We start from the raw sequence: 12,306 nt of genomic DNA on the forward strand, positions 1-12,306 counted from the left end.
TGTAGGGTTTATCGATATGAACCCTTGAAACAGCCATCCACCTGGCCGCGTGTTGAGGAACTGCATCCTCATCTACCACGGCATCGTCCATGTCATCTTCCTGGAGACCCAACTCCATCAACTTCTCGATCTCCGTAGCGGATGAGGAAGTGCCAGCATCAGCTGGTCCTCCTGCAGCTCCCGCCTCCATCTTCAGATTCCCTTGCCCGATCTATCTCACCGGGGATTGCACAATGTCAGAACCCTAACGCTAGCCGCCCGTGAGAAGGGAAGACCAGGACGGAGTAGAGCAGCCCTGGATGATCCCCTCTCCCAGATCGTTGGGAAGGAACAAGCTCGATCTCAACAACGGCGAAAATCGCCGCCGGGAGAAGGTAAACCCTAACTAGAGGGAAACGGAGAAAGATATTGGTAAGAGCATCTCAAGCCGCGCCCCCAACAGATCCACCAAGGCCCATTTTTTGTCGCCGGTGCCAAAAACTCGGCCCAACCGCGCCCCCAAAAGCCCAATTTTTGCTGGCTCGGCGGATTTTGGCGCCGGCGGACCCAGGCCGAACTCGGCGCGCTGGGGGCGCTGAGGAAACAGATTTTGGCACGAACGGGAATGGGCTCGCTGAGTCAGCAACTGGTTGCTGTTGTCGTCCTCATCGCCTCGGTTCCCGCGGGAATCAATGCCAAGGCTGCCGCGCCAGTCAGCCTTCCATTGATGCCTCATGGGCGGCACAATGAAGACACCGCGGCGTGTGTCACGCCCGCTCCCACCACATGGCACCCGACGGGCAGCCTCTCACCGCCCATCCTCGGCTATAAAAGCCGACCTTCCCGCCGGTGAACGCCACAACTCGCCCTCTCTCGCCACCGAAGCCCCTCTCCCCCGCTCTTCCCCGCCAACGAGCAATGGTCGAGTGTTAACCAGGCGACGCTGCGGCGGTGAACGGCTTCGGCCGACGCCATCTACAAGAGGACGAGGCGCGCCTCTCTACGAGGCCGACTACCTGGCACCCCTGGACATGCGGGTGCCGGGCTCGTGGAGGCTGAGCGCCGGTGGCGTCCCGGTGCCCCCAGTGCCAACCGGCGTAGAACAACACGCCGAGATAGCACGGATCCGCTCGTCACTGGCGGAGGAGCAGCGGAACGAGCCGAGGTACGTCGTCGACGGCCACGCGCTACAGAGGATGTATTTCGACCGCCGCCATGCTGATCAGGTCGCCTCCAAAAATGGTGTCCTGCCCCGCAGCTGCCTCAACTCCGACGGGCATCATGAATGGTGGGGCATGCCCGGCCGCACCTTCGAAGCTGTCCTCGACCACATCGAGGCTGGCAACACGCCGCGCCTCGAGTACCCGGCTCCCCGTCCTTCTCTCCCTGTCGCGGTAGTTCCTGATCGCCGCGATGAACGGAGATGGCAACCTCCTCGTCGTCGGGGTCTGGGTCGCCCGCGCTCTGCCCCGTCAAGCCGGAGACGCAGGAAACGCCACTTGGGCGCGTGATACGTCTCCAACGTATCTATAATTTTTGATTGTTTCATGCTATTATATTAGCATTTTTGGATGCTTTACAATTATTTTATAGCAATTTTATATCATTTTTGGGACTAACCTATTGACATAGTGCCTAGTGACAGGTGCTGCTTTTTGCTTGTTTTTTACTTTGGAGAGAATCAATACCAAACGGAGTCCCAACGTAGTGAAACTTTTTGGAGATTTTTTCTGGACCAGAACACCCAGGATGGGCCAAAGAAGTATCAGTGGGGTGCCCACCTCGGTGGCCTTTGATACATCCATTTTGCATCATGCTTTTACATTGATATTTATTGCATTATGGGCTGTTATTACACGTTATGTCACAATACTTATGCCTATTCTCTCTTATTTTATAGGGTTTACATGAAGAGGGAGAATGCCGACAGCTGGAATTCTGGGCTGGAAAAGGAGCAAACATTAGAAACCTATTCTGCACAACTCCAAAAGTCTTGAAACTCCATGAAAGTGAATTTTGGAATTAATAAAAAATACTGAGCGGAAGAAATACAAGAGGGGGGCCACCCACCATCCACGAGGGTGGGGGCCGTGCCCCCTGCCTCATGGGCCCCCTAGCAGCCTTCCGATGGCCATCTTCTGCTATATGAAGTCTTTTACCCTGGAAAAAAAATCATAAGCAAGCTTTCGGGAAGAAACACCGCTGCCACGAGGTGGAACCTTGGCAGAACCAATCTAGGGCTCCGACGGAGCTGTTCTGCCGGGGAAACATCCCTCCGGGAGGGGGAAGTCATCACCATCGTCATCACCATCAATCCTTTCATCGGGAGGGGGTCAATCTCCATCAACATCTTCACCAACACCATCTCCTCTCAAACCCTAGTTCATCTCTTGTATCCAATCTTTGTCTCAAAACCTCAGATTGGTACCTGTGGGTCACTAGTAGTGTTGATTACTCCTTGTAGTTGATGCTAGTTGGTTTATTCGGTGGAAGATCATATGTTCAGATCCTTAATGCATATTTACACCCCTCTAATTATGAACATGAATATGATTTGTGAGTAGTTACGTTTGTTCCTGAGGACATGGGTGAAGTCTTGCTATAAGTAGTCATGTGAATTTGGTATCCGTTTGATATTTTGATGAGATGTATGTTGTCTCTCCTCTAGTGGTGTTATGTGAACACCGACTACATGAAACTTCACCATTGTTTGGTCCTAGAGGAAGGCATTGGTAAGTAATAAGTAGATGATGGGTTGCTAGAGTGACAGAAGCTTAAACCCTAGTTTATGCGTTGCTTCGTAAGGGGCTGATTTGGATCCACATGTTTCATGCTATGGTTAGGTTTACCTTAATACTTCTTTTGTAGTTGCGGATGCTTGCAATAGGGGTTAATCATAAGTGGGATGCTTTCCCAAGAAAGGGCAGTACCCAAGCACCGGTCCACCCACATATCAAATTATCAAAGTAACGAACGCGAATCATATGAGCGTGATGAAAACTAGCTTGACGATAATTCCTATGTGTCCTCGGGAGTGCTTTTCTCTATATAAGAACTTGTCCAGGCTTGTGATTTGCTACAAAAAGGATTGGGCCACCTTGATGCACCTTATTTACTTTCATTGCTTGTTACCCGTTACAAATTACCTTATCACAAAACTATCTGTTACCAATAATTCCAATGCTTGCAGAGAATACCTTATTGAAAACCGCTTGTCATTTCCTTCTGCTCCTCGTTGGGTTCGACACTCTTACTTATCGAAAGGCCTATGATAGATCCCCTACACTTGTGGGTCATCAGCCTTCCGCACCGCCTCTTTGTCCTACAAATTGTCAAATATTCTAAAAACCCTTGGGATAACCCTAGATCAGAAGTTCTGTCACCGCAAGCCTCTGTAGACACGAAAAATCAATCTTGACCCCATTCCAGCACTCCGCCGGAGGGGGAGATTTTCAGCGGTGGCCATCTTCATCATCCCGGCGGCCATCATGATGAGGAGGGAGTAGTCCACCCTCGGGGCCGAGGGTTTGTACTAGTAGCTATGTGTTTAATATCTCCCTCTCCCTCTCTCTCTCTCCCTCTCTCTCGTGTTCTTGAGATGTCACGATTTGATGTATCGCAGGCTTTGTTAATATAGTTGGATCACATAGTGCTTTCCCCTCTCTATCTTGTTGTGAATTAAGTTTTCCCTTTGAGATTTCGTTTTATCGAATTGAATACTTTTATAGATTTGAGAGCACTTGATATATGTCTTACATATGAATACCCGTGGTGACAATGGGGTATTATATTGACTCACTTGAGATATGTTTTGGCACTCAACTCGCGGATTCTCGAGGTGACATTGGGGTAATCTATGCATAGGGGTTGATGCACGTTCTAGTCTTTTATTTCTCTAGTAGAAATCTTGGGGCACTCTTTGATGTTCTTTGTGTTGGATTGAGTATTATGAATCTGAATTTTCTTTGGTGTTATTCTAGTATGAACTCTTGATAGATCGATCGGTAAGAACAGTTGTGTATTATTTTAGTATGAACTCTTGATAGATCGATCGGAAAGAATAACTTGGTGTTATTTTAGCACAAACTCTTGGATATATCAATCCAAAGAATAACTACAAACAATTTCTTCTTATGTTCTCCGCTAGATATGAACTTTGGAGTGATTCTTCATCGCACGTTGAGGGATGGTTATATGATCCAATTACATTATCATTGTTGAGATATTGCACTAGAGAAACTACGGACCCTAGGCTTGTTTTTAAGAGTTGCAATACCATTTGTGCTCCGTTTTATCAATCCATATCTTGCTATTTTTTATTGTTCCTATTACAAAAATCAATATCTACTATCATTACTACGCTTGTATCACCATCTCTTCGCCGAACTAGTGCACCTATACAAATTACCATTGTATTTGGTGTGTTGGGGACACAAGAGACTTTTTATTATTTGGTTGCAGGGTTGTTTGAGAGAGACCATCTTCATCCTATGCCTCCCATGGATTTATAAACCTTAGGTCATCCACTTGAGGGAAGTTTGCTACTGTCCTACAAAACACTACGCTTGGAGGCCCAACACGATTCTACAAGAACAAGTTGTGTAGTAGACATCAAGCTCTTTTCTGGTGTCGTTGCCGGGGAGGTGAGTGCTTGAAGGTATATCTTTAGATCTTGCAATCAAATCTTTTAGTTTCTTTTTTATCACTAGTTTGGTTTATAAAAAGAAAATTACAAAAAAATAGAATTGAGGTTGCTGATACGTCTCCAATGTATCTATAGTTTTTTATTGTTCCATGCTATTATATTACCCGTTTTGGATGTTTATGGCTTTACTATACACTTTTATATCATTTTTGGGACTAACCTATTAACCGGAGGCCCAGCCCAAATTGCTGTTTTTTTGTCTATTTCAGGGTTACGAAGAAAAAGAATATCAAACGGAGTCCAAACTGAATGAAACCTTCGGGAGAGTTATTTTTGGAACAGAAGCAATCCAGGAGACTTAGAGTTTAGGTTAGGGAAGCAACAAGGAAGCCACGAGGCAGGGAGGCACACCCTACCCCCTGGGCGCACCCCCACCCTCGTGGGCCCCTCGTGGCTCCCCTGACCGACTTCTTTTGCCTATATATGTCCATATACCCTAAAAACATCCAGGAGCACAATAGATCGGGAGTTCCGCCGCCGCAAGCCTCTGTAGCCACCAAAAACCAATCGGGACCCTGTTCCGGCACCCTGCTGGAGGGGGGATCCCTCACCGGTGGCCATCTTCATCATCCTGATGCTCTCCATGACGAGGAGAGAGTAGTTCACCCTCGGGGCTGAGGGTATGTACCAGTAGCTATGTGTTTGATCTATCTCTCTCGTGTTCTTGATTTGGCACGATCTTGATGTATCGCGAGCTTTGCTATTATAGCTGGATCTTATGATATTTCTTCCCCTCTACTCTCTTGTAATGGATTGACTTTTCCCTTTGAAGTTATCTTATCGGATTGAGTCTTTATGGATTTGAGAACACTTGATGTATGTCTTGCCGTGCTTATCTATGGTGACAATGGGATATTCACATGATCTACTTGATGTATGTTTTGGTGATCAACTTGCGGGTTCAATGAACTTATGCATAGGGGTTGGCACACGTTTTCGTCTTGACTCTCCGACAGAAACTTTGGGGCACTCTTTGAAGTTCTTTGTGTTGGTTGAATAGATGAATCTGAGATTGTGTGATGCATATCGTATAATCATACCCACGGATACTTGAGGTGACATTGAAGTATCTAGGTGACATTAGGGTTTTGGTTGATTTGTGTCTTAAGGTGTTATTCTAGTACGAACTCTATGATAGATCGAACGGAAAGAATAGCTTCGTGTTATTTTACTACGGACTCTTGAATAGATCAATCCGAAAGGATAACTTTGAGGTGGTTTCGTACCCTACAATAATCTCTTCGTTTGTTCTCCGCTATTAGTGACTTTGGAGTGACTCTTTGTTGCATGTTGAGGGATAGTTATATGATCCAGTTATGTTATTATTGTTGAGAGAACTTGCCCTAGTGAAAGTATGAACCTTAGGCCTTGTTTCCTAGCATGGCAATACCGTTTACACTCACTTTTATCACTTTTTACCTTGCTGTTTTTATATTTTCAGATTACAAATACTTATATCTACCATCCATATTGCACTTGTATCACCATCTCTTCGCTGAACTAGTGCACCTATACAATTTGCCATTGTATTGGGTGTGTTGGGGACACAAGAGACTATTTGTTATTTGGTTGCAGGGTTGTTTGAGAGAGACCATCTTCATCCTACGCCTCCCATGGATTGATAAACCTTAGGTCATCCACTTGAGGGAAATTTGCTACTGTCCTACAAACCTCTGCACTTGGAGGCCCAACAACGTCTACAAGAAGAAGGTTGTGTAGTAGACATCAAGCTCTTTTCTGGGGCCGTTTCCGGGGAGGTTTGTGCTTGAAGGTATATATTTAGATCTTGCAATTGAATCTTTTTGTTTCTTTTTTTATCACTAGTTTAGTCTACAAAATAAAACTACAAAAAATATGGAATTGAGTTTGTCTCATACGCTTTATCTTTTTAATATCTTTTGTAAGAATGATGGTAAGGAAAGTTGTGCTCAAGTGCTAGAAGAAGAAGTCTATAAAATGTTTGGCACTAAATCTTTGAATGAGGAGCATGATTGCAATGTTGTTAGTATGAACTCTTTGAATATCCATGGTACTAATGATGATTGCACTAGTCATGATGAAAATGTCTCTTATAAGAATGTCAATTTTTGTGGAGTGCATAGAGTTTGCAATTACACACCAAATAGGGAAGATAGATTTTGCAAGAGGCATAAGTATTTAGAAACTAGATGGTTTCAAGAAAGGCTAGATGTGAGTGCTGAAAATTTAAAATTTCTTTACCGTACTTGTGAACTTTGCAATGAACATGGTCATTTAAATCTCCGATGCAAATTGTTTCATGATCGAATCGTGTCCAAAAATTGTGATGACTTGATTTCCCTTGCGCATCATAATGAACTTAGTTTGCTTTTGGTTTATGAAGAAATGAAACATTTAACTAAACATATTCCAGAATTTAACCTTAAGAAATTTCTTGATATTGATCTAGAGGAAATTTATGTGTATTGTGCGGTGAATTGCATTGAAAATACTTATATTGCCAATTACATAGAGGAAAGAAAGCAAATAGAAGATGAAGAGAATACTAATGAAAGGGAAGAAACTTCCCAATATCCTCCTATTATTTCTTATGATGAATCAGGTAACAAGGAGGAGCTTTCTATTCAACCAATCTCATTAATAAGGAGCTCAAAGAAGAGGGTTAAACCCACACATGATGTGAAGAAGAAAAAGAAAAGACGGAGAAACAAAGGTAGAAAGGTATCCCTCTGAAATGATGTTGCTCCTACTACTCATTGTGATGATGATAATTGCTATACTATTGGTGCTATCCATACTATTAATGATGAGAGTGATTATGCTTATGATATGAAAAGGCCCAAGCTTGGGGAAGCTATGTTTGATGAGGATGACATGTTTGAGAATATATTTGCTGAAATTAATGTTTGTCCCAAGCTTGGGGATGCTATGTTTAATGAAGATGATATTTTTAGCCTCCCAAGTTTTGATATGCAAATTTGTTATGATGATAGCATGCCTCCTACTTATGATGGTTATATTGATGAAAGTGGGTTTGGAAGAGTGTCAACTTTAGGAAGTAATGATCCCACTATTTTGGAGGGTGTTGAATCTTATAATATCTATGAAAGTGGATTTTGAGAGGTCATGACTTTATTTAGTGATGAATCCACTATTTTGGAAGAGGTTTCAATCGATTATGATGAGAACAAAGTTGCTACTTATGATGATTATTGTGATGAAACTTATGCTATAAAAAGTAGTGATGATTATATTTATAAAACTTGTCATGATTATGATTACCCTTTTTCTGAACATTACTCTTTTAATGTGGAAACAATTTATAGTATTCGAGTCTCTTATGATACTCCCACTATCCCGAATGAGAAGAATTTTGCTTATGTGGAGAGTAGTAAATTTCTATGCAAGTCGATCATGAAAAGAATTATTTAGGTGCTGGTTAAATGGTTGAATTCATTCATGATTCTACTGAAAATTATTATGAGAGAGGATCATATGCTTCTACATATTGCAATAATATTAAGTTCCCTCTCTATGTGTTGAAAATCTTGAAGATATGCTTGTTTTGCCTTCCTATGCTAGTTGATTATTGTTCCCATAAGTTGTTTGATCAAAAAATCCCTATGAATAGGAAGTGGGTTAGAATTAAATGTGCTAGTCATATTCTTTATGATGCTCTCTTTATGTTACAATTCTTATCTTTTATGTGAGCATCATTGAAATCATCATGCCTAGCTAGGGGTGTTAAACTATAGCGCTTGTTGGGAGGCAACCCAATGTTATTTTTGTTTATTGCTTTTTGATCCTGTTTAGTAATAAATAATTCATCTAGACTCTGGTTAGATGTGGTTTTATGTTTTAATTAGTGTTTGTGCCAAGTAGAACCTTTGGGAAGACTTGGGTGAAGTCTATGCGACCTTGCTGTAAAAAACAGAAACTTTTGCGCTCACGAGATTAGCTGCCATTTTTTACTGGAGAGTGATTTTAGGTTAATTCTTTTTTCATATGATTAATAGACAAATTCCTCAGGTCCATAAATTTATTTAAGAATTTTGGGAGGTACATAAGTACTCGAATGATACATATTACTACATACTGTTCTGTTTTTGACAGATTCTGTTTTTCTATGTGTTGTTTGCTTATTTTGATGAATCTATGAGTAGTATCGGAGAGTATGAACCATAGAGAAGTTGGAATAAAGTAGATATTACACCAATATGAATTTAGAATGAGTTCACAACAGTACCTAAGTGGTGATTTATTCTCTTATACTAACGGAGCTTACGAGTTTTGTGTTGTGAAGTTTTCAAGTTTTGGGTAAAGATTCGATGGACTATGGAATAAGGAGTGGCGAGAGCCTAAGCTTGGGGATGCCCAAGGCACCCACGGTAATATTCAAGGACAACCAAGAGCCTAAGCTTGGGTATGCCCCGGAAGGCATCCCCTCTTTCATCTTCGTCTATCGGTTACTTTACTTGGAGCTATATTTTTATACGCCACATGATATGTGTTTTGCTTGGAGCGTCTTGTATGACATGAGTCTTTGATTTTTAGTTTACCACAATCATACTTGCTGTACACACCTTTTGGGAGAGACACACTTGATTTGGAATTTATTAGAATACTCTATGTGCTTCACTTATATCTTTTGAGCTAGATAATTTTTGCTCTAGTGCTTCACTTATATCTTTTAGAGCACGGCGGTGGTTTAATTTTGTAGAAATTGTTGATCTCTCATGCTTCACTTATATTATTTTGAGAGTCTTATAGAACAGCATGGTATTTGCTATGGTTATAAAATTGGTCCTGGAATGATGGGCATCCAAGTTGGCTATAGTAAAAACTATCAAAGAAAGTGAATTGGATGCTATGATCAATTTGATGCTTGATAATTGTTTTGAGATATGAAGATGGTGATATTAGAGTCATGCTAGTGGAGTAATTATAAATTTGAGGAATACTTGTGTTGAAGTTTGTGATTCCTGTAGCATGCATGTATGGTGAACCGCTTTGTGATGAAGTTGGAGCATAATTTATTTATTGATTGTCTTCCTTATGAGTGGCGGTCGGGGACGAGCGATGGTATTTTCCTACCAATCTATCCCCCCTAGGAGCATGCGCATAGTACTTTGTTTCAATGACTTGTAGATTTTTGCAATAAGTATATGAGTTCTTTATGACTAATGTTGAGTCCATGGATTATACACACTCTTACCCTTCCACCATTGCTAGCCTCTCTTGTGCCGCGCAACTTTCGCTGGTACTATACACCCACCATATACCTTCCGCGAAACAGCCACCAAACCTACCTATTATGGCAGTTCCATAGCCATTCCGAGATATATTGCCGTGCAACTTTCCACCGTTCCGTTTATTATGACACACACCATCATTGTCATATTGCTCTTTGCATGATCATGTAGTTGAGATCGTATTTGTGGCAAAGCCACCTTCATAATTCTTCCATACATGTCACTCTTGATTCATTGCATATCCTGGTACACCACCGGAGGCATTCATATAGAGTCATATTTTGTTCTAAGTATCAAGTTATAATCTTGAGTTGTAAGTAAATAAAAGTGTGATGATCTTCATTATTAGAGCATTGTCCCAAGTGAGTAAAGAATGATGGAGACTATGATTCCCCCAGAAGTTAGGATGAGACTCCAGACGAAAAAAAAAGAGAAAGGCCATAAAAAAAGGAGAAAGGCCATAAAAAAAGAGAAAGGCCATAAAAAAAGAAAGGCCCAAAAAAATGAGAGAAAAAGAGAGAAGGGACAATGTTACTATCCTTTTGTCACACTTGTGCTTCAAAGTAGCACCATGATCTTCATGATAGAGAGTCTCCTATGTTTCCACTTCCATATACTAGTGGGAATTTTTCATTATAGATCTTGGCTTGTATATTCCAATGATGGGCTTCCTCAAAATGCCCTAGGTCTTTGTGAGCAAGCAAGTTGGATGCACACCCACTTAGTTTCTTTTGTTGAGCTTTCATACACTTATAGCTCTAGTGCATCCGTTGCATGGCAATCCCTACTCACTCACATTGATATGTATTAATGGGCATCTCCATAGCCCGTTGATACACCTAGTTGATGTGAGACTATCTTCTCCCTTTTTGTCTTCTCCACAACCACCATTATATTCCACATACAGTGCTATGTCCATGGCTCGCGCTCATGTATTGTGTGAAAGTTGAAAAAGTTTGAGAACATAAAAGTATGAAACAATTGCTTGGCTTGTCATCGGGGTTGTGCATGATTAAATACTTTGTGTGATGAAGATAGAGCATAGCCAGACTATATGATTTTGTAGGGATAGCTTTCTTTAGCCATGTTATTTTGAGAAGACATGATTGCTTTGTTAGTATGCTTGAAGTATTACTATGTTTATGTAAATATGAACTTTTATTTTGAATCATTTGGATCTGTAGGGATGAGACCTCAAACAGTCCGATCTCTGTGCATCAGTGTCATCCCTGGATCGGTAATGCTGACACGCACAGTACTTGAGGATTTATAACAGAGTAGCAATCACACACTTATTACATCGAATGTCTCAAAAGAGAACTTATTACAATAATATGGCTTAAGGCCATCTAAAAACAATAACGACGGAAGGCTTGGAAGATAAAGTGAGTCCATCAGCTCCAACGGCATAGCTGAGTGAAAGACAGCGACCTATGGCACCTTACTTGTCGTCTGAAAAATCTGCAACATGATATGTTGCAGCCCGAAACGGGTCAGCACATGGAATATGCTGGCAATGTAACACATAGAGTAATGAACAAAATGATTGCTATCAACATGATATGTTGTAGCCCGAAACGGTTCAGCACATGGAATATGCTGGCAATGTAACACATAGAGTAATGAAAAGAATGATTGCTATCACTACATGCATATATGGCTGGTGGAAAGCTCTATGGTTACAGTTTTGCATAAAACCATTTTTTCCCTACAACAAAGGAATACATTTTATTTAACTATCATGGTGGTTGTTAAACATTGAGAAGGTTCCTCCAACTCAATCCCAATTAAGCATCATCATTAACCCAACAAATTAACTTAGAGTGATGAGATCAACATGATAATCCAAGATCCAGATACTCAAGATGTCCATAACCAAGGACACGGCTAACCATGATTAGTCTGTACACTTTGGAGAGGTTTGCACACTTTTCCCCACAAGACTCGAACACATCCATGATCGGAGATTCGAGACACAGTCTTTCTGAAGCATTAACTCTCTACTCCGGGTAGACGGTACCACCTACAACCCACTACATCTGCTAGTCTACCTCTTCAAGAGCTTCACGCAACTTACTCAACTATGTGAGAGCCCATAATGGCTTGTGGCTGCACATGGAAGTTTCTAGCATGAATAATCTTATGATCGCTTTGAGCCTAGGTGGAGGACCTTAGGATGATCACACGGAACCCCGGGATATCCTAGGACAACACTGGATTCTCCAGGTGCCCACAAGCAATCCACCCAGATGTGTATTCAAGTAGCCACCTTAAGTTAACCATTAATTAACAATACTCACATCTGTCATGGATACACTCACCCAAACCACGTCTATGAGCATAGCATAGCAATCCTGAGCATAACGTAGTGGTAACTCCCAAAGGTTTGAT

The sequence above is a fragment of the Triticum aestivum genome, chromosome 7B (genome assembly GCF_018294505.1).
Source record: "Triticum aestivum cultivar Chinese Spring chromosome 7B, IWGSC CS RefSeq v2.1, whole genome shotgun sequence".
NCBI classification, from domain to species: Eukaryota; Viridiplantae; Streptophyta; class Magnoliopsida; order Poales; family Poaceae; genus Triticum; species Triticum aestivum.